This window comes from Apium graveolens, chromosome 6, assembly GCF_009905375.1.
Source record: "Apium graveolens cultivar Ventura chromosome 6, ASM990537v1, whole genome shotgun sequence".
Taxonomy (NCBI): Eukaryota; Viridiplantae; Streptophyta; class Magnoliopsida; order Apiales; family Apiaceae; genus Apium; species Apium graveolens.
Window position 1 is genome coordinate 259,850,316 of NC_133652.1, and position 7,467 is coordinate 259,857,782.

General features: G+C 38.0%; 1 non-coding gene across 1 annotated transcript; it reads right to left on the reverse strand.

Moving 5' to 3' along the window:
- Window positions 1-5,251: 5,251 nt before the first annotated feature.
- LOC141670237 (small nucleolar RNA R71) lies at window positions 5,252-5,358 on the reverse strand. The gene has a single exon (XR_012554477.1). It is a non-coding gene; the product is annotated as a small nucleolar RNA R71 (small nucleolar RNA).
- Window positions 5,359-7,467: the final 2,109 nt, after the last annotated feature.

Sequence of the window (7,467 nt, forward strand, 5' to 3'; positions counted from 1 at the left end):
TACAAGCATGGTGGCAGTTACTAAGGAAGTGAGTAGGCTGTCAAAAATAAATGAAAAACTTGAGATTAAAAATAAGAGCTAGAACTGCAGCTTGTTAGTCTTAAAGTAGTTAAACAAGAAAATAAATACCTTAAAGAACACGTTAAAGTGTGTTGCGGAAATAGAAGCAGTGTTGAGAGAAAAAGTTGAGAACAATGAACTGAAGCTCAAATCATTTAAAAATGCATCTCAACTGGTTGGTCAGTATCATGAGAAGAACAATCCATGTGCTAACATAACTATTGGTTTGGACTATGAGGTTGTTAATTCTCACAAGAAAAGTGATAATACCAAGGGAAAGGAAAGTGTAAACCAAGATGTTCATGTGGTGCTCAAAAAGGTGAATGCACCCTTGTTCAAAGCTTGTGAGGTGAATTTTAGTAAAGTGGATCTTGTCATCAAGAAGGAAATTGCAGATGAAGATAAAGAAAAGGAGGATCCAAAATCCACTCTCAACACTGAATATGAGAAGAAGCCTATAGTAAGTCCAACTGTCAAGACATCAGCAAATGAGAGAAAAACTGATAGTACTGGAAAGAAGAAAAGGAACAGAAATAAAAAGATAGGTGTCAACAAAAGTAATAGTTATGCCTATGTTGCAGATGCTCCCAGAAAGCAGTGTCAAAAATTTGGCTGAACAAATCATCTAACTCGCGTTTATAAAAAGGTTGTTAGTGAGTCAAAGTCTAGAGCCTGTAACTATAATGAGCCATAAATAGATGATCCCCATTCTTTCTGTGACAAGTCTGACTGCATTCCATGCAACATGAAAGTGATGACCAGTTGTCATAAGTTGAGAAAGGATCTTAAAGAAGTTAACTTTAGATTTGTGATTAAAGATGAAAATGCTGATCAAACTAAGAATGTTGTTCCTTTTGAATGTTCAAGTTTTACTTCTGCTAATTCTGTGAAAAAGAAGAAAGTGCCCAACACTTTTTGGTAAGCTAAACACACTTCAACATCATTGTGTGTAGGGCAGGAAGAATAAAGTCATATGGATCATTGACAGTGGATGTTCCAGACATATGACACGTGATAAAGCCCTACTATCACAGTTTGAGGAGATGGTTGGCCTTTTGGTGACCTTTCGAGACAACAACAAAGGATTCAAAATGGGATATGGAAAGTTGATTTATGCAAATGTTGTCATTGAAGATGTAGCATTGGTTGCAGGTCTTGAAGTGAATCTTCTTAGTTTAAGTCAATTTACAGACAAAGGTTTTAAACTCATTTTTCAAAAAGAAGATTTCTCAATCACAAGCAAAAAAAAACTAGTGAAGTTGCTCTGAAAGGAGTAAGGAAAGGAAGCATGTTTGTTGCAGATTTGAACTCAACAAACAAGGATAGAATATGCTGCTTCTACATTAAGGCATCTAGTGAACAAAGCAAACTCTGGCACAAGAAGCTCTCTCACTTGAACTACAAACCAATCAATACTCTGGTAAAAAGAGAATTGGTGAGAGATATGCCAGCTTTGGAATTTGCTCAAGATGAAGTTTGTGAAGCTTGTTAAAAAGGAAAAATGAAGAGGTCCAGTCACAAGAGAAAAGCTGTAAATTCCATTAATGCTCCACTACAGCTTATCCATATGAATTTGTTTGGACCTGTAAATGTCATGTCCATATCCAGAAAGAAGTATGCTTTGGTGATGGTGGATGACTAATCAAGGTACACTTGGGTGGAATTTATGCATTCAAAAGATGAAACTCCACACATCATCATTGAACACATAATGAAAATAGAGAAACAGGCTGAAGATCAAGATTGTCTTAAAAGATTGAGGAGTGACAATGGTACAGAATTCAGGAATGTAATTCTAAGTGAATTTTGCAAAGATAAAGGCATTGCTCAAGAGTTCTCAGCTGCAAGAACACCTCAAGAAAATGGTGCGGTTGAAAGAAAAAATAGAACTCTAATTGAAGCTGTAAGGACAATGCTAGGAGATGTCAACCTGCCAACAAGTTTTTGGGAAGAATCTATTAACATAGCATGTTATACTTAGAATACATATTTACTAAATAAAAATATTAGCAAGTCACCCTACTCAATTTTTCAAAAAGAAAGCCTACTGTTAAACATCTTCATGTGTTTGGAAGTAAATGCTTTGTGCTAAAAGACAACTATGAATATGTTGGAAAATTTGACCCCAAAGTATTTGAAGCTATTTTTATTGGGTATTCATGGGAAAGGATTGCATACAGAGTCTATGTTCTAGAGCATAGGAAAATAATGGAGAGCACAGTTATAATATTTGATGATGACAAGTATCCAGGCTTGGAATGCCTTGATGAAAATGAAGATGAAGCTTTAAAGTTTGAAAATCTCTGAAGATAAAGCTGAGGTCAACGCAAACAATAGAATGGATAAAGAATCAAGTGAACCACAACAATCTAACAATGAGAATTCATCTCAAGAAAGAAGCACACCTGAATTTAGTGGCACAAACTCAGGGGGAGAAGGAGATGACAGTTCCGCAAGTCATGTTAATGATGAAGAAAATGAGGATAATTCTACTCAACAAAATAATCACACTAGAAAATGGTATAGGAGTCACACTAGAGACACTATAATTGGTGATCCTAATGCTAGAGTGAGGACTAGAAGTGCCACTACAAATGAATGCTTTAATGCATGCGTTCTGTCTCAAATTGAGCCTAAAAAAACTGAGGAAGTTCTATCAGACCCTGATTGGATAACTGCCATACAATAAGAGCTAAATCAGTTTTAAAAAAATAAAGTTTGGGAATTCCTGTACCAAGAAATAGAAGCATCATTGGAATAAAATGGGTGTACAGGAACAAAATGGGTGAAAATGGAATTGTGACAAGAAACAAAGCAAGACTGGTTTCCAAAGGCTACTCACAAGAAGAAGGAATTGATTTTGATGAAACTCTTTCTCCACTTGCAAGGCTCGAACCAATAAGAATTTTTCTTGCATTTGCTGCACAATCAAATTTTAAAGTGTATCAAATGGATCTAAAAAGTGCATTCCTTAATGATAAACTAAAAGATGAAGTCCATGTGCAACAGCCACCTGGCTTTGAAGATCCATAATTTCTAAAAAAATTTTATAAACATTTAAAGGCTCTATATGGACTGGCAAGCACCAAGAGCATGGTACGACACTCTAACATAATTTTTACTTAAACCTGGATTCACTAGATGTAAAATTGAAAAGACTCTATTCTACAAGCAACATGATGATGGCATCATCCTAGTTCAAATCTATTTGGATGATATCATCTTTGGCTCTACTGATAAGTGAAATTTTATACCACTTAGAGCGTCTCATAGCAACTTGAATTGGTGTCTTGGATTCAAGTATTTTGTGTATTTGATGCGATTTCTAGTCTTTTTACATTTCAGGATATAAATTGCTTAGATAGGTAGTTTTCATCAAATAATGCTTAAGGAAGTACTTGGAATCAGTCTAGGGGTGATGAGCAAAGAAATCAACACAAACAGGAGCAAAATGAAGAATTTTCCAGAAGGGTAACACGCGACCGCCCGCTAGGAGCACGCGACCGCATGCGAGCAGGTGACCGCGTGGAGGGAGCATGCGACCGCGTGTATGCGGAATTTCATATTGTGGTTTTATTTGTTTTCAATTCTGTTTGGGCTTCTGTTGGCGCGGTGACTCCTGGACTCTTATATAAACTTTATGGGAAGACGTTTTCTTTAATAGGAGCGAAGGCAAGAAGGTTGTGAAGACCATTTTAGCAGACAACAACGAAGAAGAGGGAGCATTAGTTTATCTCGTGACTTTTTTAATTTGTTGAAACAGTGGATGCTAGTTTTCTCTATGCTTTGAACCTTAATACTCTTGTGACGTACTTCATTATTTATTAAGTATTTTTCAGCCTTATATTGGTGTGTTATTAACATGCTTTCATATGAACCCATGGTGACAATGAGTTCTATTATGGGCTAATCGTTATCACGGGGTCCTAACAGATTTAATTATGGATTTCTATAGTTAATTTGTTTTGATACCTTAGTGTGTGGTCATTGATTGATATCCGGGTATTGGTTGTGCTTATTCGTCTTATGTGCGTAGCTAACATATAAGATAGCGTGTTAATCTCTATTGAAATGATAGTGAATATAGAGGTTTAGAACTTGCCATGCTAGCATAGGTTCATGTATTTGTTATGCATTATTCGTAGGTAATTTTAACCATCTTACTTGCCCTATGTAATTACGACAGATAACTTGCGCATTAAACCGTTATGTTTTCAATTCTTATAGACATATAAGGACTAAGCATAATTGGTGTCTATTCAACTTCTATCTCTTTTGTCGATGCTTGGTAGTAGGGTATTCGTACAATGAAAGTTGGTGTTTACTAGTTTTGTGTTATCTGATTAGTGTCATCACCATCACATGCTAAGGTTAAGAACAATGACTTGGAATGAAGTAGTAATGAAGTTAGAATTCCATGTTTGTTATATATAGTAATTTAACCTCAATTCTCTTAGTTAATGTTATTTAGTATAATCTTTTAGTTTAATAAAAAACCAATTTGCTATTTGTCTTAGCATTGAGCGATAACCATACATTGTTGCATAGGTGCATAAATTGAACTTAACCTAAACCAGTCTCTATGGGAACGAATCTGATTTATATCTTATACTACTTGCGAACGCATATACTTGTGTGAATATTAGCGCGTGTTTTCGCCCTAACAAGTTTTTAGCGCCGCTGCCGGGGACTCGGTGTTAATTTTTAGTTTATGTGATTATCATCAGTGGTCGTTAAAGTTCACTGACTCGGACTCTTTTACTCTCACGGTTTATTTGTTTGTGTTTTAGGTACTTAGTATAATGGGAGATCCAGCAGCACGAACGAAAGCCTTGATGATTTTTCTCAACCCAAGATCAATGACATTTAATCTAGCATTGTCCGGCCAGCTATCACAGCTAATACCTTTGAGATCAAGCCTGGCATAATTCAATGGGTGAAGAATTCAATCCAGTTTGGGGGTTCTCCAACTGAAGATCCCAATATGCACATTAGGGATTTCATTGAGATATGCGACACCTTCAAGTTCAACGATGTTTCTGAAGATGCTGTGAAGCTGAGACTGTTCCCATTCTCTCTGAGGGACAAGGCTAAGAGCTGGTTACACCCTCTACCAGCTGGTTCGATTACTACTTGGGAAGATCTTGCTCAGAAGTTTCTTACTAAATTCTTCCCAATGGCAAAGACAGCTGCACTCAGGAATGCTATTACTCAATTTGCGCAGCAAACGGGAGAATCGCTATATGAAGCTTGGGAGCACTACAAGGAGATGCTTAGGAAGTCTCCTCATTATGGAATGCCTGATTGGATGATCATCAATTGTTTTTACAATGGGTTGGGAGCACAGTCCATACCCATGCTCGATGCAACATCAGGCGGAGCATTATGGGCAAAGAGCTATAAGGAAGCTTATGATCTAATTGAACTGATGGCTGCTAATGAATATTAGTATCCAACCCAGAGATGTCCACAGGGCAAGGTAGTAGGAGTTCTTGAAGTGGATACAGCTACGGCTATCACTGCTCAATTAAAGGTTGTTGTCTATGAAGATCGATTCTCTGGCTAACTATGGTGTTAAGCAGATAATTAGTGTTTGTGAGCTGTGTGCAGGTCCATATGTGACGGATGCGCTATATCTAGTGACTCAGCTCAGTTTGTGAGCAACTTTCAGAGATCGCAGCAACCAATTCCAGACACTTATCATCCTGACAACTGGAATCATCCTACCTTCAACTGGAGCAACAATCAAAATGCGATGCAACAGCCGTTCTAGTAGTTTGGAAATAAGCTATTCAACCCTCCTGGTTTTCAGCAACAAATTAGACCAAAACAACAAACTCATGGTGTATGTATATCTTCGAATGAAAAAACTGAATTGGAGGAGTTGGGGCTTATGTGCAAAAACCAGGCTCTTATATGCCAAAGCCAGGTTGTTTCTATCAAGACTCTAGAGAACCAAATAGGGTAAATTGCTAATGCCTTATTGAATCGACCATCATGAACGCTTCCTAGTGATACAGAAACAAATCCAGGCAAGAGGGAAGTTGAAGAACAGGTGAACGCCATCATCTTAAGGCCTAGAAAGGTCGCAAGCCCCCAAATTCAGCAAGACGAAGAGCCTGAAAAATCTCAAGTTTCAGAAAATACAGTTGTGGCTGAAGAAGAAGTGCAGAAGGAAGCAGAGGTGGAACCAAGGAAGACTACTGTGGAACACACTCCTCCTGAGGGTAATACAGGGGAGAAACATATCTATCCTCCACCTCCTTTTCCTAAGAGGCTGCAGAAGAAAAAGCTGGATAAGCATTTTGAGAAGTTTTTGGAGGTGTTCAAGAAACTTCATATCAACATACTTTTCGCTGAAGCTCTTGAACAGATGCCTAGCTATGCGAGGTTTATGAAAGGTATTCTCTTTCAGAAAGTGAAGCTCGATGACTTAGAGACCGTTGCTCTAACAGAGGAATGTAGTGCTGTGCTACAACAGAAGTTGCCTCCGAAGCTTAAAGATCCTAAAAGCTTCACTATTCCTTGCACCATCGGAAACTTGTCGTTCGACAAGTGTTTATGTGATTTAGGAGCTAGAATCAATCTGATGCCCTTATCTATCTTCAAGAAGCTTGGTCTGCCTGATCCAAAACCAACATACAAGTCATTGCAACTAGCTGACCGTTCCATTGCTTATCCACGAGGTATAGTGGAGGATGTCTTGGTCAAGGTGGATAAACTCATCTTCCCTGCTGACTTTGTAATTCTTGATTTCGAGGAAGATAAGAAGATTCCCATTATCTTGGGAAGACCATTCTTGGCTACAGGCCGAACTATGATCGATGTGCAAAAAGGAGAGCTTTCGATGAAGGTTTACGATCAAAAGGTCATATTTAATGTGTTCAAGGAAATAAAGTTATCCACAGCTAAAGAGGAGTGCTTTAAAGAAGAGTGGGTCGACTCTGTAGTAAATTCAGAGCCTGAGCAATTGCCAAAGTCAGATGCCTTAGAGAGATCCTTAATAGGGGAATCAGTTATTGAAGATAAAGAAGGAGCAGAGAAATTGCAGGATTTGAATGCACCTCCGTGGATGAGGAAGTTGGATATGCCATTTGATTCTCTTGGGTTAGCAGAGCTGAAAATTTCTTAGGAGCATTTTGAACCATTTATTTAAGAAGTTCCCACACTTGAGCTCAACCGAATGCCAAATCACATGAGTTATTCATTCTTAGGTGCACCCTATGATAAGGGGTTGGGATATATTTTTGATGATGTAGAGAGTGGATGGATGGATATTCCCGTGCCTACAGAGGGTTCTTCTCATATGCAACAGGTAGTTGATAGGACTGGTGTTGGTGATGCACAGTATAGAAGATTGACTAGGCGTATGGAGGCCATGCATGTCATCAACCGATATTTTGCTAA